Genomic DNA, 21,930 nt, shown 5'->3' with positions numbered 1-21,930 from the left:
AGGACTATGGATTAAAGCATTTAGTGTCAATGGCCATTCTAAGCTGAATGTGCCTGCTATCGTCAGATCGCAGAAGTTACACAGCTTAAGGCCTCGCTAGTACCAGTGTGGGAGACTGTCTGGGAATCCGTGGTGCGGTTGACTTTTTATTATGTCGTTTAGATTTTGTTTCACAATCGATTAAAAAGGACTATGGATTAAAGCATTTAATGTCAATGGCCATTCTAAGCTGAATGTGCCTGCTCTCGTCAGATCGCAGAAGTTACACAGCTTAAGGCCTCGCTAGTACCAGTGTGGGAGACTGTCTGGGAATCCGTGGTGCGGTTGACTTTTTATTATGTCGTTTAGATTTTGTTTCACAATAGATTAAATAGGACTATGGATTAAAGCATTTAACGTCAATGGCCATTCTAAGCTGAATGTGCCTGCTCTCGTCAGAACGCAGAAGTTACACAGCTTAAGGCCTTGCTAGTACCAGTGTGGGAGACTGTCTGGGAATCCGTGGTGCGGTTTAATTTTTATTATGTCGTTTAGATTTTGTTTCACAATCGATTAAAAAGGACTATGGATTAAAGCATTTAATGTCAATGGTCATTCTAAGCTGAATGTCCCTGCTCTCGTCAGATCGCAGAAGTTACACAGCTTAAGGCCTCGCTAGTACCAGTGTGGGAGACTGTCTGGGAATCCGTGGTGCGGTTGCCTTTTTATTATGTCGTTTAGATTTTGTTTCACAATCGATTAAAAAGGACTATGGATTAAAGCATTTAGTGTCAATGGCCATTCTAAGCTGAATGTGCCTGCTCTCGTCAGATCACAGAAGTTACACAGCTTAAGGCCTCGCTAGTACCAGTGTGGGAGACTGTCTGGGAATCCGTGGTGCGGTTGACTTTTTATTATGTCGTTTAGATTTTGTTTCACAATCGATTAAAAAGGACTATGGATTAAAGCATTTTATGTCAATGGCCATTCTAAGCTGAATGTGCCTGCTCTCGTCAGATCGCAGAAGTTACACAGCTTAAGGCCTCGCTAGTACCAGTGTGGGAGACTGTCTGGGAATCCGTGGTGCGGTTTACTTTTTATTATGTCGTTTAGATTTTGTTTCACAATCGATTAAAAAGGACTATGGATTAAAGCATTTAATGTCAATGGCCATTCTAAGCTGAATGTGCCTGCTCTCGTCAGATCGCAGAAGTTACACAGCTTAAGGCCTCGCTAGTACCAGTGTGGGAGACTGTCTGGGAATCCGTGGTGCGGTTGACTTTTTATTATGTTGTTTAGATTTTATTTCACAATAGATTAAATAGGACTATGGATTAAGGCTTTTAATGTCAATGGCCATTCTAAGCTGAATGTGCCTGCTCTCGTCAGATCGCAGAAGTTACACAGCTTAAGGCCTCGCTAGTACCAGTGTGGGAGACTGTCTGGGAATCGGTGGTGCGGTTGACTTTTTATTATGTCGTTTAGATTTTGTTTCACAATCGATTAAAAAGGACTATGGATTAAAGCATTTAATGCCAAAGGCCATTCTAAGCTGAATGTGCCTGCTCTCGTTAGATCGCAGAAGTTACACATCTTAACGCCTCGCTAGTACCAGTGTGGGAGACTGTCTGGGAATCCGTGGTGCGTTTGACTTTTTATTATGTCGTTTAGATTTTGTTTCACAATAGATTAAATAGGACTATGGATTAAAGCATTTAACGTCAATGGCCATTCTAAGCTGAATGTGCCTGCTCTCGTCAGATCGCAGAAGTTACACAGCTTAAGGCCTCGCTAGTACCAGTGTGGGAGACTGTCTGGGAATCCGTGGTGCGGTTGCCTTTTTATTATGTCGTTTAGATTTTGTTTCACAATCGATTAAAAAGGACTATGGATTAAAGCATTTAATGTCAATGGCCATTCTAAGCTGAATGTGCCTGCTCTCGTCAGATCGCAGAAGTTACACAGCTTAAGGCCTCGCTAGTACCTGTGTGGGAGACTGTCTGGGAATCCGTGGTGCGCTTGACTTTTTATTATGTCGTTTAGATTTTGTTTCACAATCGATTAAAAAGTACTATGGATTAAAGCATTTAACGTCAATGGCCATTCTAAGCTGAATGTGCCTGCTCTCGTCAGATCGCAGAAGTTACACAGCTTAAGGCCTCGCTAGTACCAGTGTGGGAGACTGTCTGGGAATCCGTGGTGCGGTTGACTTTTTATTATGTCGTTTAGATTTTGTTTCACAATAGATTAAATAGGACTATGGATTAAAGCATTTAACGTCAATGGCCATTCTAAGCTGAATGTGCCTGCTCTGGTCAGAATGCAGAAGTTACACAGCTTAAGGCCTCGCTAGTACCAGTGTGGGAGACTGTCTGGGAATCAGTGGTGCAATTGAATTTTTATTATGTCGTTTAGATTTTGTTTCACAATCGATTAAATAGGACTATGGATTAAGTCTTTTAATGTCAAAGGCCATTCTAAGCTGAATGTGCCTGCTCTCGTCAGATCGCAGAAGTTACACAGCTTAAGGCCTCGCTAGTACCAGTGTGGGAGACTGTCTGGGAATCCGTGGTGCGGTTGACTTTTTATTATGTCGTTTCGATTTTGTTTCACAATCGATTAAAAAGGACTATGGATTAAAGCATTTTGATGTCAATGGCCATTCTAAGCTGAATGTGCCTGCTCTAGTTAGATCGCAGAAGTTACACAGCTTAACGCCTCGCTAGTACCAGTGTGGGAGACTGTCTGGGAATCCGTGGTGCGGTTGACTTTTTATTATGTCGTTTAGATTTTGTTTCACAATAGATTAAATAGGACTATGGATGAAAGCATATAACGTCAATTGCCATTCTAAGCTGAATGTGCCTGCTCTCGTCAGATCGCAGAAGTTACACAGCTTAAGGCCTCGCTAGTACCAGAGTGGGAGACTGTCTGGGAATCCGTGGTGCGGTTGACTTTTTATTATGTCGTTTAGATTTTGTTTCACAATCGATTAAAAAGGACTATGGATTAAAGCATTTAATGTCAATGGCCATTCTAAGCTGAATGTGCCTGCTCTCGTCAGATCGCAGAAGTTACACAGCTTAAGGCCTCGCTAGTACCAGTGTGGGAGACTGTCTGGGAATCCGTGGTGCGCTTGACTTTTTATTATGTCGTTTAGATTTTGTTTCACAATCGATTAAAAAGTACTATGGATTAAAGCATTTAACGTCAATGGCCATTCTAAGCTGAATGTGCCTGCTCTCGTCAGATCGCAGAAGTTACACAGCTTAAGGCCTCGCTAGTACCAGTGTGGGAGACTGTCTGGGAATCCGTGGTGCGGTTGACTTTTTATTATGTCGTTTAGATTTTGTTTCACAATAGATTAAATAGGACTATGGATTAAAGCATTTAACGTCAATGGCCATTCTAAGCTGAATGTGCCTGCTCTGGTCAGAATGCAGAAGTTACACAGCTTAAGGCCTCGCTAGTACCAGTGTGGGAGACTGTCTGGGAATCCGTGGTGCAATTGAATTTTTATTATGTCGTTTAGATTTTGTTTCACAATCGATTAAATAGGACTATGGATTAAGTCTTTTAATGTCAAAGGCCATTCTAAGCTGAATGTGCCTGCTCTCGTCAGATCGCAGAAGTTACACAGCTTAAGGCCTCGCTAGTACCAGTGTGGGAGACTGTCTGGGAATCCGTGGTGCGGTTGACTTTTTATTATGTCGTTTAGATTTTGTTTCACAATCGATTAAAAAGGACTATGGATTAAAGCATTTAATGTCAATGGCCATTCTAAGCTGAATGTGCCTGCTCTCGTTAGATCGCAGAAGTTACACAGCTTAACGCCTCGCTAGTACCAGTGTGGGAGACTGTCTGGGAATCCGTGGTGCGGTTGGATTTTTGTTATGTCGTTTAGATTTTGTTTCACAATAGATTAAATAGGACTATGGATTAAAGCATATAACGTCAATGGCCATTCTAAGCTGAATGTGCCTGCTCTCGTCAGATCGCAGAAGTTACACAGCTTAAGGCCTCGCTAGTACCAGTGTGGGAGACTGTCTGGGAATCCGTGGTGCGGTAGAATTTTTATTATGTCGTTTAGATTTTGTTTCACAATCGATTAAAAAGGACTATGGATTAAAGCATTTAATGTCAATGGCCATTCTAAGCTGAATGTCCCTGCTCTCGTCAGATCGCAGAAATTACACAGCTTAAGGCCTCGCTAGTACCAGTGTGGGAGACTGTCTGGGAATCCGTGGTGCGGTTGACTTTTTATTATGTCGTTTAGATTTTGTTTCACAATCGATTAAAAAGGACTATGGATTAAAGCATTTAAGGTCAATGGCCATTCTAAGCTGAATGTGCCTGCTCTCGTCAGATCGCAGAAGTTACACAGCTTAAGGCCTCGCTAGTACCAGTGTGGGAGACTGTCTGGGAATCCGTGGTGCGGTTGAATTTTTATTATGTCGTTTAGATTTTGTTTCACAATCGATTAAAAAGGACTATGGATTAAAGCCTTTAATGTCAATTGCCATTCTAAGCTGAATGTCCCTGCTCTCGTCAGATCGCAGAAGTTACACAGCTTAAGGCCTCCCTAGTACCAGTGTGGGAGACTGTCTGGGAATCCGTGGTGCGTTTGACTTTTTATTATGTCGTTTAGATTTTGTTTCACAATCGATTAAAAAGGACTATGGATTAAAGCATTTAATGCCAATGGCCATTCTAAGCTGAATGTGCCTGCTCTCGTTAGATCGCAGAAATTACACAGCTTAACGCCTCGCTAGTACTAGTGTGGGAGACTGTCTGGGAATCTGTGGTGCGGTTGACATTTTATTATGTCGTTTAGATTTTGTGTCACAATAGATTAAATAGGACTATGGATTAAAGTATTTAACGTCAATGGCCATTCTAAGCTGAATGTCCCTGCTCTCGTCAGATCGCAGAAGTTGCACAGCTTAAGGCCTCGCTAGTACAAGTGTGGGAGACTGTCTGGGAATCCGTGGTGCGGTTGACTTTTTATTATGACGTTTAGATTTTGTTTCACAATCGATTAAAAAGGACTATGGATTAAAGCATTTAATGTCAATGGCCATTCTAAGCTGAATGTCCCTGCTCTCGTCAGATCGCAGAAGTTGCACAGTTTAAGGCCTCGCTAGTACCAGTGTGGGAGACTGTCTGGGAATCCGTGGTGTGGTTTTCTTTTTATTATGTCGTTTAGATTTTGTTTCACAATCGATTAAAAAGGACTATGGATTAAAGCATTTAATGTCAATGGCCATTCTAAGCTGAATGTACCTGCTCTCGTCAGATCGCAGAAGTTACACAGCTTAAGGCCTCGCTAGTACCAGTGTGGGAGACTGTCTGGGTATCCGTGGTGCGGTTGACTTTTTATTATGTCGTTTAGATTTTGTTTCACAATAGATTAAATAGGACTATGGATTAAAACATTTAACGTCAATGGCCATTCTAAGCTGAATGTGCCTGCTCTCGTCAGAACGCAGAAGTTACACAGCTTAAGGCCTCGCTAGTACCAGTGTGGGAGACTGTCTGGGAATCCGTGGTGCGGTTGAATTTTTATTATGTCGTTTAGATTTTGTTTCACAATCGATTAAAAAAGACTATGGATTAAAGCATTTAATGTCAATGGCCATTCTAAGCTGAATGTCCCTGCTCTCGTCAGATCGCAGAAGTTACACAGCTTAAGGCCTCGCTAGTACCAGTGTGGGAGACTGTCTGGGAATCCGTGGTGCGGTTGACTTTTTATTATGTTGGTTAGATTTTGTTTCACAATAGATTAAATAGGACTATGGATTAAGGGTTTTAATGTCAATGGCCATTCTAAGCTGAATGTGACTGCTCTAGTTAGATCGCAGAAGTTACACAGCTTAACACCTCGCTAGTACCAGTGTGGGAGACTGTCTGGGAATCCGTGGTGCGGTTGACTTTTTATTATGTCGTTTAGATTTTGTTTCACAATAGATTAAATAGGACTATGGATGAAAGCATATAACGTCAATTGCCATTCTAAGCTGAATGTGCCTGCTCTCGTGAGATCGCAGAAGTTACACAGCTTAAGGCCTCGCTGGTACCAGAGTGGGAGACTGTCTGGGAATCCGTGGTGCGGTTGACTTTTTATTATGTCGTTTAGATTTTGTTTCACAATCGATTAAAAAGGACTATGGATTAAAGCATTTAATGTCAATGGCCATTCTAAGCTGAATGTGCCTGCTCTCGTCAGATCGCAGAAGTTACACAGCTTAAGGCCTCGCTAGTACCAGTGTGGGAGACTGTCTGTGAATCCGTGGTGCGGTTGACTTTTTATTATGTTGTTTAGATTTTATTTCACAATAGATTAAATAGGACTATGGATTAAGGCTTTTAATGTCAATGGCCATTCTAAGCTGAATGTGCCTGCTCTCGTCAGATCGCAGAAGTTACACAGCTTAAGGCCTCGCTAGTACCAGTGTGGGAGACTGTCTGGGAATCCGTGGTGCGTTTGACTTTTTATTATGTCGTTTAGATTTTGTTTCACAATCGATTAAAAAGGACTATGGATTAAAGCATTTAATGCCAATGGCCATTCTAAGCTGAATGTGCCTGCTCTCGTTAGATCGCAGAAGTTACACAGCTTAACGCCTCGCTAGTACTAGTGTGGGAGACTGTCTGGGAATCTGTGGTGCGGTTGACTTTTTATTATGTCGTTTAGATTTTGTTTCACAATAGATTAAATAGGACTATGGATTAAAGCATATAACGTCAATGGCCATTCTAAGCTGAATGTGCCTGCTCTCGTCAGATCGCAGAAGTTACACAGCTTAAGGCCTCGCTAGTACCAGTGTGGGAGACTGTCTGGGAATCAGTGGTGCGGTTTAATTTTTATTATGTCGTTTAGATTTTGTTTCACAATCGATTAAAAAGGACTATGGATTAAAGCATTTAATGTCAATGGCCATTCTAAGCTGAATGTGCCTGCTCTAGTTAGATCGCAGAAGTTACACAGCTTAACGCCTCGCTAGTACCAGTGTGGGAGACTGTCTGGGAATCCGTGGTGCGGTTGACTTTTTATTATGTCGTTTAGATTTTGTTTCACAATAGATTAAATAGGACTATGGATGAAAGCATATAACGTCAATTGCCAATCTAAGCTGAATGTGCCTGCTCTCGTCAGATCGCAGAAGTTACACAGCTTAAGGCCTCGCTAGTACCAGAGTGGGAGACTGTCTGGGAATCCGTGGTGCGGTTGACTTTTTATTATGTCATTTAGATTTTGTTTCACAATCGATTAAAAAGGACTATGGATTAAAGCATTTAATGTCAATGGCCATTCTAAGCTGAATGTGCCTGCTCTCGTCAGATCGCAGAAGTTACACAGCTTAAGGCCTCGCTAGTACCAGTGTGGGAGACTGTCTGTGAATCCGTGGTGCGGTTGACTTTTTATTATGTTGTTTAGATTTTATTTCACAATAGATTAAATAGGACTATGGATTAAGGTTTTTAATGTCAATGGCCATTCTAAGCTGAATGTGCCTGCTCTCGTCAGATCGCAGAAGTTACACAGCTTAAGGCCTCGCTAGTACCAGTGTGGGAGACTGTCTGGGAATCCGTGGTGCGTTTGACTTTTTATTATGTCGTTTAGATTTTGTTTCACAATCGATTAAAAAGGACTATGGATTAAAGCATTTAATGCCAATGGCCATTCTAAGCTGAATGTGCCTGCTCTCGTTAGATCGCAGAAGTTACACAGCTTAACGCCTCGCTAGTACTAGTGTGGGAGACTGTCTGGGAATCTGTGGTGCGGTTGACTTTTTATTATGTCGTTTAGATTTTGTTTCACAATAGATTAAATAGGACTATGGATTAAAGCATTTAACGTCAATGGCCGTTCTAAGCTGAATGTGCCTGCTCTCGTCAGATCGCAGAAGTTACACAGCTTAAGGCCTCGCTAGTACCAGTGTGGGAGACTGTCTGGGAATCCGTGGTGCGGTTGACTTTTTATTATGTCATTTAGATTTTGTTTCACAATCGATTAAAAAGGACTATGGATTAAAGCATTTAAAGTCAATGGCCATTCTAAGCTGAATGTCCCTGCTCTCGTCAGATCGCAGAAGTTACACAGCTTAAGGCCTCGCTAGTACCAGTGTGGGAGACTGTCTGGGAATCCGTGGTGCGGTTTTCTTTTTATTATGTCGTTTAGATTTTGTTTCACAATCGATTAAAAAGGACTATGGATTAAAGAATTTAATGTCAATGGCCATTCTAAGCTGAATGTGCCTGCTCTCGTCAGATCGCAGAAGTTACACAGCTTAAGGCCTCGCTAATACCAGTGTGGGAGACTGTCTGGGAATCCGTGGTGCGGCTGACTTTTTATTATGTCGTTTAGATTTTGTTTCACAATAGATTAAATAGGACTATGGATTAAAACATTTAACGCCAATGGCCATTCTAAGCTGAATGTGCCTGCTCTCGTCAGAACGCAGAAGTTACACAGCTTAAGGCCTCGCTAGTACCAGTGTGGGAGACTGTCTGGGAATCCGTGGTGCGGTTGAATTTTTATTATGTCGTTTAGATTTTGTTTCACAATCGATTAAAAAGGACTATGGATTAAAGCATTTAATGTCAATGGTCATTCTAAGCTGAATGTCCCTGCTCTCGTCAGATCGCAGAAGTTACACAGCTTAAGGCCTCGCTAGTACCAGTGTGGGAGACTGTCTGGGAATCCGTGGTGCGGTTGCCTTTTTATTATGTCGTTTAGATTTTGTTTCACAATCGATTAAAAAGGACTATGGATTAAAGCATTTAGTGTCAATGGCCATTCTAAGCTGAATGTGCCTGCTCTCGTCAGATCGCAGAAGTTACACAGCTTAAGGCCTCGCTAGTACCAGTGTGGGAGACTGTCTGGGAATCCGTGGTGCGGTTGACTTTTTATTATGTCGTTTAGATTTTGTTTCACAATCGATTAAAAAGGACTATGGATTAAAGCATTTAATGTCAATGGCCATTCTAAGCTGAATGTGCCTGCTCTCGTCAGATCGCAGAAGTTACACAGCTTAAGGCCTCGCTAGTACCAGTGTGGGAGACTGTCTGGGAATCCGTGGTGCGGTTGACTTTTTATTATGTCGTTTAGATTTTGTTTCACAATAGATTAAATAGGACTATGGATTAAAGCATTTAACGTCAATGGCCATTCTAAGCTGAATGTGCCTGCTCTCGTCAGAACGCAGAAGTTACACAGCTTAAGGCCTTGCTAGTACCAGTGTGGAAGACTGTCTGGGAATCCGTGGTGCGGTTTAATTTTTATTATGTCGTTTAGATTTTGTTTCACAATCGATTAAAAAGGACTATGGATTAAAGCATTTAATGTCAATGGTCATTCTAAGCTGAATGTCCCTGCTCTCGTCAGATCGCAGAAGTTACACAGCTTAAGGCCTCGCTAGTACCAGTGTGGGAGACTGTCTGGGAATCCGTGGTGCGGTTGCCTTTTTATTATGTCGTTTAGATTTTGTTTCACAATCGATTAAAAAGGACTATGGATTAAAGCATTTAGTGTCAATGGCCATTCTAAGCTGAATGTGCCTGCTCTCGTCAGATCGCAGAAGTTACACAGCTTAAGGCCTCGCTAGTACCAGTGTGGGAGACTGTCTGGGAATCCGTGGTGCGGTTGACTTTTTATTATGTCGTTTAGATTTTGTTTCACAATCGATTAAAAAGGACTATGGATTAAAGCATTTAATGTCAATGGCCATTCTAAGCTGAATGTGCCTGCTCTCGTCAGATCGCAGAAGTTACACAGCTTAAGGCCTCGCTAGTACCAGTGTGGGAGACTGTCTGGGAATCCGTGGTGCGGTTGACTTTTTATTATGTTGTTTAGATTTTATTTCACAATAGATTAAATAGGACTATGGATTAAGGCTTTTAATGTCAATGGCCATTCTAAGCTGAATGTGCCTGCTCTCGTCAGATCGCAGAAGTTACACAGCTTAAGGCCTCGCTAGTACCAGTGTGGGAGACTGTCAGGGAATCGGTGGTGCGGTTGACTTTTTATTATGTCGTTTAGATTTTGTTTCACAATCGATTAAAAAGGACTATGGATTAAAGCATTTAATGCCAAAGGCCATTCTAAGCTGAATGTGCCTGCTCTCGTTAGATCGCAGAAGTTACACATCTTAACGCCTCGCTAGTACCAGTGTGGGAGACTGTCTGGGAATCCGTGGTGCGTTTGACTTTTTATTATGTCGTTTAGATTTTGTTTCACAATAGATTAAATAGGACTATGGATTAAAGCATTTAACGTCAATGGCCATTCTAAGCTGAATGTGCCTGCTCTCGTCAGATCGCAGAAGTTACACAGCTTAAGGCCTCGCTAGTACCAGTGTGGGAGACTGTCTGGGAATCCGTGGTGCGGTTGCCTTTTTATTATGTCGTTTAGATTTTGTTTCACAATCGATTAAAAAGGACTATGGATTAAAGCATTTAATGTCAATGGCCATTCTAAGCTGAATGTCCCTGTTCTCGTCAGATCGCAGAAATTACACAGCTTAAGGCCTCGTTAGTACCAGTGTGGGAGACTGTCTGGGAATCCGTGGTGCGGTTGCCTTTTTATTATGTCGTTTAGATTTTGTTTCACAATCGATTAAAAAGGACTATGGATTAAAGCATTTAAGGTCAATGGCCATTCTAAGCTGAATGTGCCTGCTCTCGTCAGATCGCAGAAGTTACACAGCTTAAGGCCTCGCTAGTACCAGTGTGGGAGACTGTCTGGGAATCCGTGGTGCGGTTGAATTTTTATTATGTCGTTTAGATTTTGTTTCACAATCGATTAAAAAGGACTATGGATTAAAGCCTTTAAGGTCAATTGCCATTCTAAGCTGAATGTCCCTGCTCTCGTCAGATCGCAGAAGTTACACAGCTTAAGGCCTCGCTAGTACCAGTGTGGGAGACTGTCTGGGAATCCGTGGTGCGGTTGGCTGTTTATTATGTCGTTTCGATTTTGTTTCACAATCGATTAAAAAGGACTATGGATTAAAGCATTTTGATGTCAATGGCCATTCTAAGCTGAATGTGCCTGCTCTAGTTAAATCGCAGAAGTTACACAGCTTAACGCCTCGCTAGTACCAGTGTGGGAGACTGTCTGGGAATCCGTGGTGCGGTTGACTTTTTATTATGTTGTTTAGATTTTGTTTCACAATCGATTAAAAAGGACTATGGATTAAAGCATTTAATGTCAATGGCCATTCTAAGCTGAATGTGCCTGCTCTCGTCAGATCGCAGAAGTTACACAGCTTAAGCCCTCGCTAGTACCAGTGTGGGAGACTGTCTGGGAATCCGTGGTGCGGTTGACTTTTTATTATGTCGTTTAGATTTTGTTTCACAATAGATTAAATAGGACTATGGATTAAAGCATTTAACGTCAATGGCCATTCTAAGCTGAATGTGCCTGCTCTGGTCAGAATGCAGAAGTTACACAGCTTAAGGCCTCGCTAGTACCAGTGTGGGAGACTGTCTGGGAATCCGTGGTGCAGTTGAATTTTTATTATGTCGTTTAGATTTTGTTTCACAATCGATTAAATAGGACTATGGATTAAGTCTTTTAATGTCAAAGGCCATTCTAAGCTGAATGTGCCTGCTCTCGTCAGATCGCAGAAGTTACACAGCTTAAGGCCTCGCTAGTACCAGTGTGGGAGACTGTCTGGGAATCCGTGGTGCGGTTGACTTTTTATTATGTCGTTTAGATTTTGTTTCACAATCGATTAAAAAGGACTATGGATTAAAGCATTTAATGTCAATGGCCATTCTAAGCTGAATGTGCCTGCTCTCGTTAGATCGCAGAAGTTACACAGCTTAACGCCTCGCTAGTACCAGTGTGGGAGACTGTCTGGGAATCCGTGGTGCGGTTGGATTTTTGTTATGTCGTTTAGATTTTGTTTCACAATAGATTAAATAGGACTATGGATTAAAGCATATAACATCAATGGCCATTCTAAGCTGAATGTGCCTGCTCTCGTCAGATCGCAGAAGTTACACAGCTTAAGGCCTCGCTAGTACCAGTGTGGGAGACTGTCTGGGAATCCGTGGTGCGGTGGAATTTTTATTATGTCGTTTAGATTTTGTTTCACAATCGATTAAAAAGGACTATGGATTAAAGCATTTAATGTCAATGGCCATTCTAAGCTGAATGTCCCTGCTCTCGTCAGATCGCAGAAATTACACAGCTTAAGGCCTCGCTAGTACCAGTGTGGGAGACTGTCTGGGAATCCGTGGTGCGGTTGACTTTTTATTATGTCGTTTAGATTTTGTTTCACAATCGATTAAAAAGGACTATGGATTAAAGCATTTAAGGTCAATGGCCATTCTAAGCTGAATGTGCCTGCTCTCGTCAGATCGCAGAAGTTACACAGCTTAAGGCCTCGCTAGTACCAGTGTGGGAGACTGTCTGGGAATCCGTGGTGCGGTTGAATTTTTGTTATGTCGTTTAGATTTTGTTTCACAATCGATTAAAAAGGACTATGGATTAAAGCCTTTAATGTCAATTGCCATTCTAAGCTGAATGTCCCTGCTCTCGTCAGATCGCAGAAGTTACACAGCTTAAGGCCTCCCTAGTACCAGTGTGGGAGACTGTCTGGGAATCCATGGTGCGTTTGACTTTTTATTATGTCGTTTAGATTTTGTTTCACAATCGATTAAAAAGGACTATGGATTAAAGCATTTAATGCCAATGGCCATTCTAAGCTGAATGTGCCTGCTCTCGTTAGATCGCAGAAATTACACAGCTTAACGCCTCGCTAGTATTAGTGTGGGAGACTGTCTGGGAATCTGTGGTGCGGTTGACATTTTATTATGTCGTTTAGATTTTGTGTCACGATAGATTAAATAGGACTATGGATTAAAGTATTTAACGTCAATGGCCATTCTAAGCTGAATGTCCCTGCTCTCGTCAGATCGCAGAAGTTGCACAGCTTAAGGCCTCGCTAGTACAAGTGTGGGAGACTGTCTGGGAATCCGTGGTGCGGTTGACTTTTTATTATGACGTTTAGATTTTGTTTCACAATCGATTAAAAAGGACTATGGATTAAAGCATTTAATGTCAATGGCCATTCTAAGCTGAATGTCCCTGCTCTCGTCAGATCGCAGAAGTTGCACAGTTTAAGGCCTCGCTAGTACCAGTGTGGGAGACTGTCTGGGAATCCGTGGTGCGGTTTTCTTTTTATTATGTCGTTTAGATTTTGTTTCACAATCGATTAAAAAGGACTATGGATTAAAGCATTTAATGTCAATGGCCATTCTAAGCTGAATGTACCTGCTCTTGTCAGATCGCAGAAGTTACACAGCTTAAGGCCTCGCAAGTACCAGTGTGGGAGACTGTCTGGGTATCCGTGGTGCGGTTGACTTTTTATTATGTCGTTTAGATTTTGTTTCACAATAGATTAAATAGGACTATGGATTAAAACATTTAACGTCAATGGCCATTCTAAGCTGAATGTGCCTGCTCTCGTCAGAACGCAGAAGTTACACAGCTTAAGGCCTCGCTAGTACCAGTGTGGGAGACTGTCTGGGAATCCGTGGTGCGGTTGAATTTTTATTATGTCGTTTAGATTTTGTTTCACAATCGATTAAAAAAGACTATGGATTAAAGCATTTAATGTCAATGGCCATTCTAAGCTGAATGTCCCTGCTCTCGTCAGATCGCAGAAGTTACACAGCTTAAGGCCTCGCTAGTACCAGTGTGGGAGACTGTCTGGGAATCCGTGGTGCGGTTGACTTTTTATTATGTTGGTTAGATTTTGTTTCACAATAGATTAAATAGGACTATGGATTAAGGGTTTTAATGTCAATGGCCATTCTAAGCTGAATGTGACTGCTCTCGTCAGATCGCAGAAGTTACACAGCTTAAGGCCTCGCTAGTACCAGTGTGGGAGACTGTCTGGGAATCCGTGGTGCGGTTGAACTTTTATTATGTCGTTTAGATTTTGTTACACAATCGATTAAAAAGGACTATGGATTAAAGCATTTAATGTCAATGGCTATTCTAAGCTGAATGTCCCTGCTCTCGTCAGATCGCAGAAGTTACACAGCTTAAGGCCTCGCTAGTACCAGTGTGGGAGACTGTCTGGGAATCCGTGGTGCGGTTGACTTTTTATTATGTCGTTTAGATTTTGTTTCACAATCGATTAAAAAGGACTATGGATTAAAGCATTTAATGTCAATGGCCATTCTAAGCTGAATGTCCCTGCTCTCGTCAGATCGCAGAAGTTACACAGCTTAAGGCCTCGCTAGTACCAGTGTGGGAGACTGTCTGGGAATCCGTGGTGCGGTTGACTTTTTATTATGTCGTTTAGATTTTGTTTCACAATCGATTAAAAAGGACTATGGATTAAAGCATTTAATGTTAATGGCCATTCTAAGCTGAATGTGCCTGCTCTCGTTAGGTCGCAGAAGTTAAACAGCTTAACGCCTCGCTAGTACCAGTGTGGGAGACTGTCTGGGAATCCGTGGTGCGGTTGACTTTTTATAATGTCGTTTAGATTTTGTTTCACAATAGATTAAATAGGACTATGGATTAAAGCATTTAACGTCAATGGCCATTCTAAGCTGAATGTGCCTGCTCTCGTCAGATCGCAGAAATTACACAGCTTAAGGCCTCGCTAGTACCAGTGTGGGAGACTGTCTGGGAATCCGTGGTGCGGTTGAATTTTTATTATGTCGTTTAGATTTTGTTTCACAATCGATTAAAAAGGACTATGGATTAAAGCATTTAATGTCAATGGCCATTCTAAGCTTAATGTCCCTGCTCTCGTCAGATTGCAGAAGTTACACAGCTTAAGGCCTCGCTAGTACCAGTCTGGGAATCCGTGGTGCGGTTGACTTTTTATTATGTCGTTTAGATTTTGTTTCACAATCGATTAAAAAGGACTATGGATTAAAGCATTTTTTGATGTCAATGGCCATTCTAAGCTGAATGTGAATGCTCTCGTCAGATCGCAGAAGTTACACAGCTTAAGGCCTCGCTAGTACTAGTGTGGGAGACTGTCTGGGAATCCGTGGTGCGGTTGACTTTTTATTATGTCGTTTAGATTTTGTTTCACAATCGATTAAAAAGGACTATGGATTAAAGCTTTTAATGTCAATGGCCATTCTAAGCTGCATGTGCCTGCTCTCGTCAGATCGCAGCAGTTACACAGCTTAAGGTCTCGCTAGTACCAGTGTGGGAGACTGTCTGGGAATCCGTGGTGCGGTTGACTTTTTATTATGTTGTTTAGATTTTGTTTCACAATAGATTAAATAGGACTATGGATTAAGGCTTTTAATGTCAATGGCCATTCTAAGCTGAATGTGCCTGCTATCGTCAGATCGCAGAAGTTACACAGCTTATGGCCTTGCTAGTACCAGTGTGGGAGACTGTCTGGGAATCCGTGGTGCGGTTGACTTTTTATTATGTCGTTTAGATTTTGTTTCACAATAGATTAAATAGGACTATGGATTAAAGCATTTGACGTCAATGGCAATTCTAAGCCGAATGTGCCTGCTCTCGTCAGAACGCAGAAGTTACACAGCCTAAGGCCTCGCTAGTACCAGTGTGGGAGACTGTCTGGGAATCCGTGGTGCGGTTGAATTTTTATTATGTCGTTTAGATTTTGTTTCACAATCGATTAAAAAGGACTATGGATTAAAGCATTTAATGTCAATGGCCATTCTAAGCTGAGTGCCCCTGCTCTCGTCAGATCGCAGAAGTTACACAGCTTAAGGCCTCGCTAGTACCAGTGTGGGAAAAAGTGTCTGGGAATCCGTGGTGCGGTTGACTTTTTATTATGTCGTTTAGATTTTGTTTTACAATAGATTAAATAGGACTATGGATTAAAGGATTTAACGTCAATGGCCATTCTAAGCTGAATGTGCCTGCTCTCGTCAGATCGCAGAAGTTACACAGCTTAAGTCCTCGCTAGTACCAGTGTGGGAATCCGTGGTGCGGTTGAATTTTTATTATGTCGTTTAGATTTTGTTTCACAATCGATTAAAAAGGACTATGTATTAAAGCATTTAATGTCAATGGCCATTCTAAGCTGAATGTCCCTGCTCTCGTCAGATCGCAGAAGTTCCACAGCTTTAAGGCCTCGCTAGTACCAGTGTGGGCGACTGTCTGGGAATCCGTGGTGCGGTTGACTTTTTATTATGTCGTTTAGATTTTGTTTCACAATCGATTAAAAAGGACTATGGATTAAAGCATTTAATGTCAATGGCCATTCTAAGCTGAATGTGCCTGCTCTCGTCAGATCGCAGAAGTTACACAGCTTAAGGCCTCGCTAGTACCAGTGTGGGATACTGTCTGGGAATCTGTGGTTGGTTGACTTTTTATTATGTCGTTTAGATTTTGTTTCACAATCGATTAAAAAGGACTATGGATTAAAGCATTTAATGTTAATGGCCATTCTAAGCTGAATGTGCCTGCTCTCGTTAGGTCGCAGAAGTTAAACAGTTTAACGCCTCGCTAGTACCAGTGTGGGAGACTGTCTGGGAATCCGTGGTGCGGTTGACTTTTTATAATGTCGTTTAGATTTTGTTTCACAATAGATTAAATAGGACTATGGATTAAAGCATTTAACGTCAATGGCCATTCTAAGCTGAATGTGCCTGCTCTCGTCAGATCGCAGAAATTACGCAGCTTAAGGCCTCTCTAGTACCAGTGTGGGAGACTGTCTGGGAATCCGTGGTGCGGTTGAATTTTCATTATGTCGTTTAGATTTTGTTTCACAATCTATTAAAAAGGACTATGGATTAAAGCATTTAATGTCAATGGCCATTCTAAGCTTAATGTCCCTGCTCTCGTCAGATTGCAGAAGTTACACAGCTTAAGGCCTCGCTAGTACCAGTCTGGGAATCCGTGGTGCGGTTGACTTTTTATTATGTCGTTTAGATTTTGTTTCACAATCGATTAAAAAGGACTATGGATTAAAGCATTTTTTGATGTCAATGGCCATTCTAAGCTGAATGTGAATGCTCTCGTCAGATCGCAGAAGTTACACAGCTTAAGGCCTCGCTAGTACCAGTGTGGGAGACTGTCTGGGAATCCGTGGTGCGTTTGACTTTTTATTATGTCGTTTAGATTTTGTTTCACAATCGATTAAAAAGGACTATGGATTAAAGCATTTAATGCCAATGGCCATTCTAAGCTGAATGTGCCTGCTCTCGTTAGATCGCAGAAGTTACACAGCTTAACGCCTCGCTAGTACTAGTGTGGGAGACTGTCTGGGAATCCGTGGTGCAGTTGACTTTTTATTATGTCGTTTAGATTTTGTTTCACAATAGATTAAATAGGACTATGGATTAAAGCATTTAACGTCAATGGCCATTCTAAGCTGAATGTCCCTGCTCTCGTCAGATCGCAGAAGTTGCACAGCTTAAGGCCTCGCTAGTACAAGTGTGGGAGACTGTCTGGGAATCCGTGGTGCGGTTGACTTTTTATTATGTCGTTTAGATTTTGTTTCACAATCGATTAAAAAGGACTATGGATTAAAGCATTTAATGTCAATGGCCATTCTAAGCTGAATGTCCCTGCTCTCGTCAGATCGCAGAAGTTGCACAGCTTAAGGCCTCGCTAGTACCAGTGTGGGAGACTGTCTGGGAATCCGTGGTGCGGTTTTCTTTTTATTATGTCGTTTAGATTTTGTTTCACAATCGATTAAAAAGGACTATGGATTAAAGCATTTAATGTCAATGGCCATTCTAAGCTGAATGTGCCTGCTCTCGTCAGATCGCAGAAGTTACACAGCTTAAGGCCTCGCTAGTACCAGTGTGGGAGACTGTCTGGGAATCCGTGGTGCGTTGACTTTTTATTATGTCGTTTAGATTTTGTTTCACAATCGATTAAAAAGGACTATGGATTAAAGCATTTAATGTCAATGGCCATTCTAAGCTGAATGTGCCTGCTCTCGTCAGATCGCAGAAGTTACACAGCTTAAGGCCTCGCTAGTACCAGTGTGGGAGACTGTCTGGGAATCCGTGGTGCGGTTGATTTTTTATTATGTTGTTTAGATTTTTATTTCACAATAGATTAAATAGGACTATGGATTAAAGCATTTAACGTCAATGGCCATTCTAAGCTGAATGTGCCTGCTCTCGGCAGATCGCAGAAGTTACACAGCTTAAGGCCTCGCTAGTACCAGTGTGGGAGACTGTCTGGGAATCCGTGGTGCGGTTGATTTTTTATTATGTTGTTTAGATTTTATTTCACAATAGATTAAATAGGACTATGGATTAAAGGCTTTTAATGTCAATGGCCATTCTAAGCTGAATGTGCCTGCTCTCGTCAGATCGCAGAAGTTACACAGCTTAAGGCCTCGCTAGTACCAGTGTGGGAGACTGTCTGGGAATCGGTGGTGCGGTTGACTTTTTATTTATGTCGTTTAGATTTTGTTTCACAATCGAATAAAAAGGACTATGGATTAAAGCATTTAATGTCAATGGCCATTCTAAGCTGAATGTGCCTGCTCTCGTCAGATCGCAGAAGTTACACAGCTTAAGGCCTCGCTAGTACCAGTGTGGGAGACTGTCTGGGAATCCGTGGTGCGGCTGACTTTTTATTATGTCGTTTAGATTTTGTTTCACAATAGATTAAATAGGACTATGGATTAAAACATTTAACGCCAATGGCCATTCTAAGCTGAATGTGCCTGCTCTCGTCAGAACGCAGAAGTTACACAGCTTAAGGCCTCGCTAGTACCAGTGTGGGAGACTGTCTGGGAATCCGTGGTGCGGTTGAATTTTTATTATGTCGTTTAGATTTTGTTTCACAATCGATTAAAAAGGACTATGGATTAAAGCATTTAATGTCAATGGCCATTCTAAGCTGAATGTCCCTGCTCTCGTCAGATCGCAGAAGTTACACAGCTTAAGGCCTCGCTAGTACCAGTGTGGGAGACTGTCTGGGAATCCGTGGTGCGGTTGCCTTTTTATTATGTCGTTTAGATTTTGTTTCACAATCGATTAAAAAGGACTATGGATTAAAGCATTAGTGTCAATGGCCATTCTAAGCTGAATGTGCCTGCTCTCGTCAGATCGCAGAAGTTACACAGCTTAAGGCCTCGCTAGTACCAGTGTGGGAGACTGTCTGGGAATCCGTGGTGCGGTTGCCTTGTTATTATGTCGTTTAGATTTTGTTTCACAATCGATTAAAAAGGACTATGGATTAAAGCATTTTAATGTCAATGGCCATTCTAAGCTGAATGTGCCTGCTCTCGTCAGATCGCAGAAGTTACACAGCTTAAGGCCTCGCTAGTACCAGTGTGGGAGACTGTCTGGGAATCCGTGGTGCGGTTGACTTTTTATTATGTCGTTTAGATTTTGTTTCACAATAGATTAAATAGGACTATGGATTAAAGCATTTAACGTCAATGGCCATTCTAAGCTGAATGTTCCTGCTCTCCGCAGATCGCAGAAGTTACACAGCTTAAGGCCTCGCTAGTACCAGTGTGGGAGACTGTCTGGGAATCCGTGGTGCGGTTTAATTTTTATTATGTCGTTTAGATTTTGTTTCACAATTGATTAAAAAGGACTATGGATTAAAGGATTTAATGTCAATGGCCATTCTAAGCTGAATGTCCCTGCTCTCGTCAGATCGCAGAAGTTACACAGCTTAAGGCCTCGCTAGTACCAGTGTGGGAGGCTGTCTGGGAATCCGTGGAGCGGTTGACTTTTTATTATGTCGTTTAGATTTTGTTTCACAATCGATTAAAAAGGACTATGGATTAAAGCATTTAATGTCAATGGCCATTCTAAGCTGAATGTGGCCTGCTCTCGTCAGATCGCAGAAGTTACACAGCTTAAGGCCTCGCTAGTACCAGTGTGGGAGACTGTCTGGGAATCCGTGGTGCGGTTGACTTTTTTATTATGTTGTTTAGATTTTATTTCACAATAGATTAAATAGGACTATGGATTAAGGCTTTTAATGTCAATGGCCATTCTAAGCTGAATGTGCCTGCTCTCGTCAGATCGCAGAAGTTACACAGCTTAAGGCCTCGCTAGTACCAGTGTGGGAGACTGTCTGGGAATCGGTGGTGCGGTTGACTTTTTATTATGTCGTTTAGATTTTGTTTCACAATCGAATAAAAAGGACTATGGATTAAAGCATTTAATGCCAATGGCCATTCTAAGCTGAATGTGCCTGCTCTCGTTAGATCGCAGAAGTTACACATCTTAACGCCTCTGCTAGTACTAGTGTGGGAGACTGTCTTGGAATCCGTGGTGCGTTTGACTTTTTATTATGTCGTTAGATTTTGTTTCACAATAGATTAAATAGGACTATGGATTAAAGCATTTACGTCAATGGCCATTCTAAGCTGAATGTGCCTGCTCTCGTCAGACCGCAGAAAGTTACACAGCTTAAGTCCTCGCTAGTACCAGTGTGGGAGACTGTCTGGGAATCCGTGGTGTGGTTGCCTTTTTATTATGTCGTTTAGATTTTGTTTCACAATCGATTAAAAAGGACTATGGATTAAAGCATTTAATGTTAATGGCCATTCTAAGCTGAATGTGCCTGCTCTCGTTAGATCGCAGAAGTTAAACAGCTTAACGCCTCGCTAGTACCAGTGTGAGAGACTGTCTGGGAATCCGTGGTGCGGTTGACTTTTTATTATGTCGTTTAGATTTTGTTTCACAATAGATTAAATAGGACTATGGATTAAAGCATTTAACGTCAATGGCCATTCTAAGCTGAATGTGCCTGCCTCTCGTCAGATCGCAGAAGTTACACAGCTTAAGGCCTCGCTAGTACCAGTGTGGGAGACTCTCTGGGAATCCGTGGTGCGGTTGAATTTTTATTATGTCGTTTAGATTTTGTTTCACAATCGATTAAAAGGACTATGGATTAAAGCATTTAATGTCAATGGCCATTCTAAGCTGAATGTCCCTGCTCTGGTCAAATTGCAGAAGTTACACAGCTTAAGGCCTCGCTAGTACCAGTGTGGGAGACCTGGTCTGGGAATCCGTGGTGCGGTTGACTTTTTATTATGTCGTTTAGATTTTGTTTCACAATCGATTAAAAAGTACTATGGATTAAAGCATTTAATATCAATGGCCATTCTAAGCTGAATGTGCCTGCTCTCGTCTGATCGCAGAAGTTACACAGCTTAAGGCCTCGCTAGTACCAGTGTGGGAGACTGTCTGGGAATCCGTGGTGCGGTTGACTTTTTATTATGTCGTTTAGATTTTGTTTCACAATCGATTAAAAAGTACTATGGATTAAAGCATTTAACGTCAATGGCCATTCTAAGCTGAATGTGCCTGCTCTCGTCAGATCGCAGAAGTTACACAGCTTAAGGCCTCGCTAGTACCAGTGTGGGAGACTGTCCTGGAATCCGTGGTGCGCTTGACTTTTTATTATGTCGTTTAGATTTTTGTTTCACAATAGATTAAATAGGACTATGGATTAAAGCATTTAATGTCAATGGCCATTCTAAGCTGAATGTGCCTGCTCTCGTCAGATCGCAGAAGTTACACAGCTTAAGGCCTCGCTAGTACCAGTGTGGGAGACTGTCTGGGAATCCGTGGTGCGGTTGAATTTTTATTATGTCGTTTAGATTTTGGTTTCACAATCGATTAAAAAGGACTATGGATTAAAGCCTTTAATGTCAATGGCCATTCTAAGCTGAATGTCCCTGCTCTCGTCAGATCGCAGAAGTTACACAGCTTAAGGCCTCGCTAGTACCAGTGTGGGAGACTGTCTGGGAATCCGTGGTGCGGTTGACTTTTTATTATGTTGTTTAGATTTTGTTTCACAATAGATTAAATAGGACTATGGATTAAGGCTTTTAATGTCAATGGTCATTCTAAGCTGAATGTGCCTGCTCTCGTCAGATCGCAGAAGTTACACAGCTTAAGGCCTCGCTAGTACCAGTGTGGAGACTGTCTGGTAATCCGTCGTGCGGGTGACTTTTTATTATGTCGTTTAGATTTTGTTTCACAATCGATTAAAAA

At 41.9% G+C, this 21,930-nt stretch overlaps 88 pseudogenes; all 88 read left to right on the top strand.

Annotated features, from left to right (window-relative positions):
- Positions 1 to 25: 25 nt before the first annotated feature.
- On the top strand, positions 26 to 144 carry LOC142709241 (5S ribosomal RNA; annotated as a pseudogene).
- Positions 145 to 211: 67 nt separating this feature from the next.
- LOC142709223 (5S ribosomal RNA) lies at positions 212 to 330 on the top strand (annotated as a pseudogene).
- Positions 331 to 397: 67 nt separating this feature from the next.
- LOC142709274 (5S ribosomal RNA) lies at positions 398 to 516 on the top strand (annotated as a pseudogene).
- A 67-nt stretch (positions 517 to 583) lies between these two features.
- LOC142709206 (5S ribosomal RNA) lies at positions 584 to 702 on the top strand (annotated as a pseudogene).
- Positions 703 to 769: 67 nt separating this feature from the next.
- On the top strand, positions 770 to 888 carry LOC142709179 (5S ribosomal RNA; annotated as a pseudogene).
- A 67-nt stretch (positions 889 to 955) lies between these two features.
- On the top strand, positions 956 to 1,074 carry LOC142709139 (5S ribosomal RNA; annotated as a pseudogene).
- A 67-nt stretch (positions 1,075 to 1,141) lies between these two features.
- Positions 1,142 to 1,260, top strand: LOC142709210 (5S ribosomal RNA; annotated as a pseudogene).
- A 67-nt stretch (positions 1,261 to 1,327) lies between these two features.
- On the top strand, positions 1,328 to 1,446 carry LOC142709157 (5S ribosomal RNA; annotated as a pseudogene).
- Positions 1,447 to 1,699: 253 nt separating this feature from the next.
- On the top strand, positions 1,700 to 1,818 carry LOC142709125 (5S ribosomal RNA; annotated as a pseudogene).
- Positions 1,819 to 2,071: 253 nt separating this feature from the next.
- Positions 2,072 to 2,190, top strand: LOC142709196 (5S ribosomal RNA; annotated as a pseudogene).
- A 253-nt stretch (positions 2,191 to 2,443) lies between these two features.
- LOC142709183 (5S ribosomal RNA) lies at positions 2,444 to 2,562 on the top strand (annotated as a pseudogene).
- Positions 2,563 to 2,816: 254 nt separating this feature from the next.
- On the top strand, positions 2,817 to 2,935 carry LOC142709081 (5S ribosomal RNA; annotated as a pseudogene).
- Positions 2,936 to 3,188: 253 nt separating this feature from the next.
- Positions 3,189 to 3,307, top strand: LOC142709184 (5S ribosomal RNA; annotated as a pseudogene).
- A 67-nt stretch (positions 3,308 to 3,374) lies between these two features.
- On the top strand, positions 3,375 to 3,493 carry LOC142709350 (5S ribosomal RNA; annotated as a pseudogene).
- A 67-nt stretch (positions 3,494 to 3,560) lies between these two features.
- On the top strand, positions 3,561 to 3,679 carry LOC142709182 (5S ribosomal RNA; annotated as a pseudogene).
- Positions 3,680 to 3,932: 253 nt separating this feature from the next.
- On the top strand, positions 3,933 to 4,051 carry LOC142709217 (5S ribosomal RNA; annotated as a pseudogene).
- Positions 4,052 to 4,118: 67 nt separating this feature from the next.
- Positions 4,119 to 4,237, top strand: LOC142709388 (5S ribosomal RNA; annotated as a pseudogene).
- Positions 4,238 to 4,304: 67 nt separating this feature from the next.
- Positions 4,305 to 4,423, top strand: LOC142709166 (5S ribosomal RNA; annotated as a pseudogene).
- Positions 4,424 to 4,862: 439 nt separating this feature from the next.
- LOC142709321 (5S ribosomal RNA) lies at positions 4,863 to 4,981 on the top strand (annotated as a pseudogene).
- A 253-nt stretch (positions 4,982 to 5,234) lies between these two features.
- LOC142709119 (5S ribosomal RNA) lies at positions 5,235 to 5,353 on the top strand (annotated as a pseudogene).
- A 67-nt stretch (positions 5,354 to 5,420) lies between these two features.
- LOC142709114 (5S ribosomal RNA) lies at positions 5,421 to 5,539 on the top strand (annotated as a pseudogene).
- Positions 5,540 to 5,606: 67 nt separating this feature from the next.
- LOC142709089 (5S ribosomal RNA) lies at positions 5,607 to 5,725 on the top strand (annotated as a pseudogene).
- A 253-nt stretch (positions 5,726 to 5,978) lies between these two features.
- LOC142709161 (5S ribosomal RNA) lies at positions 5,979 to 6,097 on the top strand (annotated as a pseudogene).
- A 67-nt stretch (positions 6,098 to 6,164) lies between these two features.
- Positions 6,165 to 6,283, top strand: LOC142709147 (5S ribosomal RNA; annotated as a pseudogene).
- Positions 6,284 to 6,351: 68 nt separating this feature from the next.
- On the top strand, positions 6,352 to 6,468 carry LOC142709346 (5S ribosomal RNA; annotated as a pseudogene).
- A 68-nt stretch (positions 6,469 to 6,536) lies between these two features.
- LOC142709352 (5S ribosomal RNA) lies at positions 6,537 to 6,655 on the top strand (annotated as a pseudogene).
- A 67-nt stretch (positions 6,656 to 6,722) lies between these two features.
- Positions 6,723 to 6,841, top strand: LOC142709324 (5S ribosomal RNA; annotated as a pseudogene).
- A 253-nt stretch (positions 6,842 to 7,094) lies between these two features.
- On the top strand, positions 7,095 to 7,213 carry LOC142709377 (5S ribosomal RNA; annotated as a pseudogene).
- Positions 7,214 to 7,280: 67 nt separating this feature from the next.
- Positions 7,281 to 7,399, top strand: LOC142709146 (5S ribosomal RNA; annotated as a pseudogene).
- Positions 7,400 to 7,467: 68 nt separating this feature from the next.
- LOC142709344 (5S ribosomal RNA) lies at positions 7,468 to 7,584 on the top strand (annotated as a pseudogene).
- A 68-nt stretch (positions 7,585 to 7,652) lies between these two features.
- LOC142709351 (5S ribosomal RNA) lies at positions 7,653 to 7,771 on the top strand (annotated as a pseudogene).
- Positions 7,772 to 7,838: 67 nt separating this feature from the next.
- On the top strand, positions 7,839 to 7,957 carry LOC142709135 (5S ribosomal RNA; annotated as a pseudogene).
- A 67-nt stretch (positions 7,958 to 8,024) lies between these two features.
- Positions 8,025 to 8,143, top strand: LOC142709245 (5S ribosomal RNA; annotated as a pseudogene).
- A 67-nt stretch (positions 8,144 to 8,210) lies between these two features.
- Positions 8,211 to 8,329, top strand: LOC142709289 (5S ribosomal RNA; annotated as a pseudogene).
- Positions 8,330 to 8,396: 67 nt separating this feature from the next.
- LOC142709214 (5S ribosomal RNA) lies at positions 8,397 to 8,515 on the top strand (annotated as a pseudogene).
- Positions 8,516 to 8,582: 67 nt separating this feature from the next.
- Positions 8,583 to 8,701, top strand: LOC142709205 (5S ribosomal RNA; annotated as a pseudogene).
- A 67-nt stretch (positions 8,702 to 8,768) lies between these two features.
- LOC142709172 (5S ribosomal RNA) lies at positions 8,769 to 8,887 on the top strand (annotated as a pseudogene).
- Positions 8,888 to 8,954: 67 nt separating this feature from the next.
- LOC142709160 (5S ribosomal RNA) lies at positions 8,955 to 9,073 on the top strand (annotated as a pseudogene).
- A 67-nt stretch (positions 9,074 to 9,140) lies between these two features.
- On the top strand, positions 9,141 to 9,259 carry LOC142709337 (5S ribosomal RNA; annotated as a pseudogene).
- Positions 9,260 to 9,326: 67 nt separating this feature from the next.
- On the top strand, positions 9,327 to 9,445 carry LOC142709204 (5S ribosomal RNA; annotated as a pseudogene).
- Positions 9,446 to 9,512: 67 nt separating this feature from the next.
- Positions 9,513 to 9,631, top strand: LOC142709148 (5S ribosomal RNA; annotated as a pseudogene).
- A 67-nt stretch (positions 9,632 to 9,698) lies between these two features.
- Positions 9,699 to 9,817, top strand: LOC142709136 (5S ribosomal RNA; annotated as a pseudogene).
- Positions 9,818 to 9,884: 67 nt separating this feature from the next.
- Positions 9,885 to 10,003, top strand: LOC142709226 (5S ribosomal RNA; annotated as a pseudogene).
- A 253-nt stretch (positions 10,004 to 10,256) lies between these two features.
- On the top strand, positions 10,257 to 10,375 carry LOC142709123 (5S ribosomal RNA; annotated as a pseudogene).
- Positions 10,376 to 10,442: 67 nt separating this feature from the next.
- On the top strand, positions 10,443 to 10,561 carry LOC142709192 (5S ribosomal RNA; annotated as a pseudogene).
- A 67-nt stretch (positions 10,562 to 10,628) lies between these two features.
- LOC142709164 (5S ribosomal RNA) lies at positions 10,629 to 10,747 on the top strand (annotated as a pseudogene).
- A 67-nt stretch (positions 10,748 to 10,814) lies between these two features.
- Positions 10,815 to 10,933, top strand: LOC142709102 (5S ribosomal RNA; annotated as a pseudogene).
- Positions 10,934 to 11,187: 254 nt separating this feature from the next.
- Positions 11,188 to 11,306, top strand: LOC142709199 (5S ribosomal RNA; annotated as a pseudogene).
- A 67-nt stretch (positions 11,307 to 11,373) lies between these two features.
- On the top strand, positions 11,374 to 11,492 carry LOC142709348 (5S ribosomal RNA; annotated as a pseudogene).
- Positions 11,493 to 11,559: 67 nt separating this feature from the next.
- Positions 11,560 to 11,678, top strand: LOC142709181 (5S ribosomal RNA; annotated as a pseudogene).
- Positions 11,679 to 11,931: 253 nt separating this feature from the next.
- Positions 11,932 to 12,050, top strand: LOC142709234 (5S ribosomal RNA; annotated as a pseudogene).
- A 67-nt stretch (positions 12,051 to 12,117) lies between these two features.
- On the top strand, positions 12,118 to 12,236 carry LOC142709385 (5S ribosomal RNA; annotated as a pseudogene).
- Positions 12,237 to 12,303: 67 nt separating this feature from the next.
- LOC142709163 (5S ribosomal RNA) lies at positions 12,304 to 12,422 on the top strand (annotated as a pseudogene).
- Positions 12,423 to 12,861: 439 nt separating this feature from the next.
- On the top strand, positions 12,862 to 12,980 carry LOC142709318 (5S ribosomal RNA; annotated as a pseudogene).
- A 253-nt stretch (positions 12,981 to 13,233) lies between these two features.
- LOC142709285 (5S ribosomal RNA) lies at positions 13,234 to 13,352 on the top strand (annotated as a pseudogene).
- Positions 13,353 to 13,419: 67 nt separating this feature from the next.
- Positions 13,420 to 13,538, top strand: LOC142709113 (5S ribosomal RNA; annotated as a pseudogene).
- A 67-nt stretch (positions 13,539 to 13,605) lies between these two features.
- Positions 13,606 to 13,724, top strand: LOC142709086 (5S ribosomal RNA; annotated as a pseudogene).
- Positions 13,725 to 13,791: 67 nt separating this feature from the next.
- LOC142709268 (5S ribosomal RNA) lies at positions 13,792 to 13,910 on the top strand (annotated as a pseudogene).
- A 67-nt stretch (positions 13,911 to 13,977) lies between these two features.
- LOC142709134 (5S ribosomal RNA) lies at positions 13,978 to 14,096 on the top strand (annotated as a pseudogene).
- Positions 14,097 to 14,163: 67 nt separating this feature from the next.
- Positions 14,164 to 14,282, top strand: LOC142709085 (5S ribosomal RNA; annotated as a pseudogene).
- A 67-nt stretch (positions 14,283 to 14,349) lies between these two features.
- On the top strand, positions 14,350 to 14,468 carry LOC142709255 (5S ribosomal RNA; annotated as a pseudogene).
- A 67-nt stretch (positions 14,469 to 14,535) lies between these two features.
- On the top strand, positions 14,536 to 14,654 carry LOC142709141 (5S ribosomal RNA; annotated as a pseudogene).
- Positions 14,655 to 14,898: 244 nt separating this feature from the next.
- LOC142709288 (5S ribosomal RNA) lies at positions 14,899 to 15,017 on the top strand (annotated as a pseudogene).
- A 67-nt stretch (positions 15,018 to 15,084) lies between these two features.
- LOC142709242 (5S ribosomal RNA) lies at positions 15,085 to 15,203 on the top strand (annotated as a pseudogene).
- A 253-nt stretch (positions 15,204 to 15,456) lies between these two features.
- LOC142709362 (5S ribosomal RNA) lies at positions 15,457 to 15,575 on the top strand (annotated as a pseudogene).
- An 801-nt stretch (positions 15,576 to 16,376) lies between these two features.
- Positions 16,377 to 16,495, top strand: LOC142709305 (5S ribosomal RNA; annotated as a pseudogene).
- Positions 16,496 to 16,562: 67 nt separating this feature from the next.
- LOC142709185 (5S ribosomal RNA) lies at positions 16,563 to 16,681 on the top strand (annotated as a pseudogene).
- Positions 16,682 to 17,111: 430 nt separating this feature from the next.
- LOC142709327 (5S ribosomal RNA) lies at positions 17,112 to 17,230 on the top strand (annotated as a pseudogene).
- A 67-nt stretch (positions 17,231 to 17,297) lies between these two features.
- On the top strand, positions 17,298 to 17,416 carry LOC142709317 (5S ribosomal RNA; annotated as a pseudogene).
- Positions 17,417 to 17,483: 67 nt separating this feature from the next.
- LOC142709363 (5S ribosomal RNA) lies at positions 17,484 to 17,602 on the top strand (annotated as a pseudogene).
- Positions 17,603 to 17,669: 67 nt separating this feature from the next.
- LOC142709190 (5S ribosomal RNA) lies at positions 17,670 to 17,787 on the top strand (annotated as a pseudogene).
- A 67-nt stretch (positions 17,788 to 17,854) lies between these two features.
- On the top strand, positions 17,855 to 17,973 carry LOC142709108 (5S ribosomal RNA; annotated as a pseudogene).
- Positions 17,974 to 18,041: 68 nt separating this feature from the next.
- On the top strand, positions 18,042 to 18,160 carry LOC142709253 (5S ribosomal RNA; annotated as a pseudogene).
- A 68-nt stretch (positions 18,161 to 18,228) lies between these two features.
- On the top strand, positions 18,229 to 18,347 carry LOC142709156 (5S ribosomal RNA; annotated as a pseudogene).
- Positions 18,348 to 18,415: 68 nt separating this feature from the next.
- On the top strand, positions 18,416 to 18,534 carry LOC142709180 (5S ribosomal RNA; annotated as a pseudogene).
- A 67-nt stretch (positions 18,535 to 18,601) lies between these two features.
- LOC142709213 (5S ribosomal RNA) lies at positions 18,602 to 18,720 on the top strand (annotated as a pseudogene).
- Positions 18,721 to 18,787: 67 nt separating this feature from the next.
- On the top strand, positions 18,788 to 18,906 carry LOC142709178 (5S ribosomal RNA; annotated as a pseudogene).
- Positions 18,907 to 18,972: 66 nt separating this feature from the next.
- On the top strand, positions 18,973 to 19,091 carry LOC142709122 (5S ribosomal RNA; annotated as a pseudogene).
- Positions 19,092 to 19,159: 68 nt separating this feature from the next.
- LOC142709124 (5S ribosomal RNA) lies at positions 19,160 to 19,278 on the top strand (annotated as a pseudogene).
- A 253-nt stretch (positions 19,279 to 19,531) lies between these two features.
- Positions 19,532 to 19,650, top strand: LOC142709258 (5S ribosomal RNA; annotated as a pseudogene).
- Positions 19,651 to 19,717: 67 nt separating this feature from the next.
- LOC142709225 (5S ribosomal RNA) lies at positions 19,718 to 19,837 on the top strand (annotated as a pseudogene).
- Positions 19,838 to 19,905: 68 nt separating this feature from the next.
- On the top strand, positions 19,906 to 20,024 carry LOC142709155 (5S ribosomal RNA; annotated as a pseudogene).
- Positions 20,025 to 20,463: 439 nt separating this feature from the next.
- LOC142709312 (5S ribosomal RNA) lies at positions 20,464 to 20,582 on the top strand (annotated as a pseudogene).
- A 67-nt stretch (positions 20,583 to 20,649) lies between these two features.
- LOC142709325 (5S ribosomal RNA) lies at positions 20,650 to 20,769 on the top strand (annotated as a pseudogene).
- Positions 20,770 to 21,023: 254 nt separating this feature from the next.
- On the top strand, positions 21,024 to 21,142 carry LOC142709138 (5S ribosomal RNA; annotated as a pseudogene).
- A 67-nt stretch (positions 21,143 to 21,209) lies between these two features.
- LOC142709296 (5S ribosomal RNA) lies at positions 21,210 to 21,328 on the top strand (annotated as a pseudogene).
- Positions 21,329 to 21,396: 68 nt separating this feature from the next.
- On the top strand, positions 21,397 to 21,515 carry LOC142709162 (5S ribosomal RNA; annotated as a pseudogene).
- Positions 21,516 to 21,583: 68 nt separating this feature from the next.
- LOC142709084 (5S ribosomal RNA) lies at positions 21,584 to 21,702 on the top strand (annotated as a pseudogene).
- Positions 21,703 to 21,930: the final 228 nt, after the last annotated feature.

This window comes from Rhinoderma darwinii, unplaced genomic scaffold, assembly GCF_050947455.1.
Source record: "Rhinoderma darwinii isolate aRhiDar2 unplaced genomic scaffold, aRhiDar2.hap1 Scaffold_4066, whole genome shotgun sequence".
In the NCBI taxonomy this organism is placed as follows: domain Eukaryota; kingdom Metazoa; phylum Chordata; class Amphibia; order Anura; family Rhinodermatidae; genus Rhinoderma; species Rhinoderma darwinii.
Note: the sequence above shows the minus strand (reverse complement) of the source record. Positions and strands in the feature narration are given on the sequence as shown.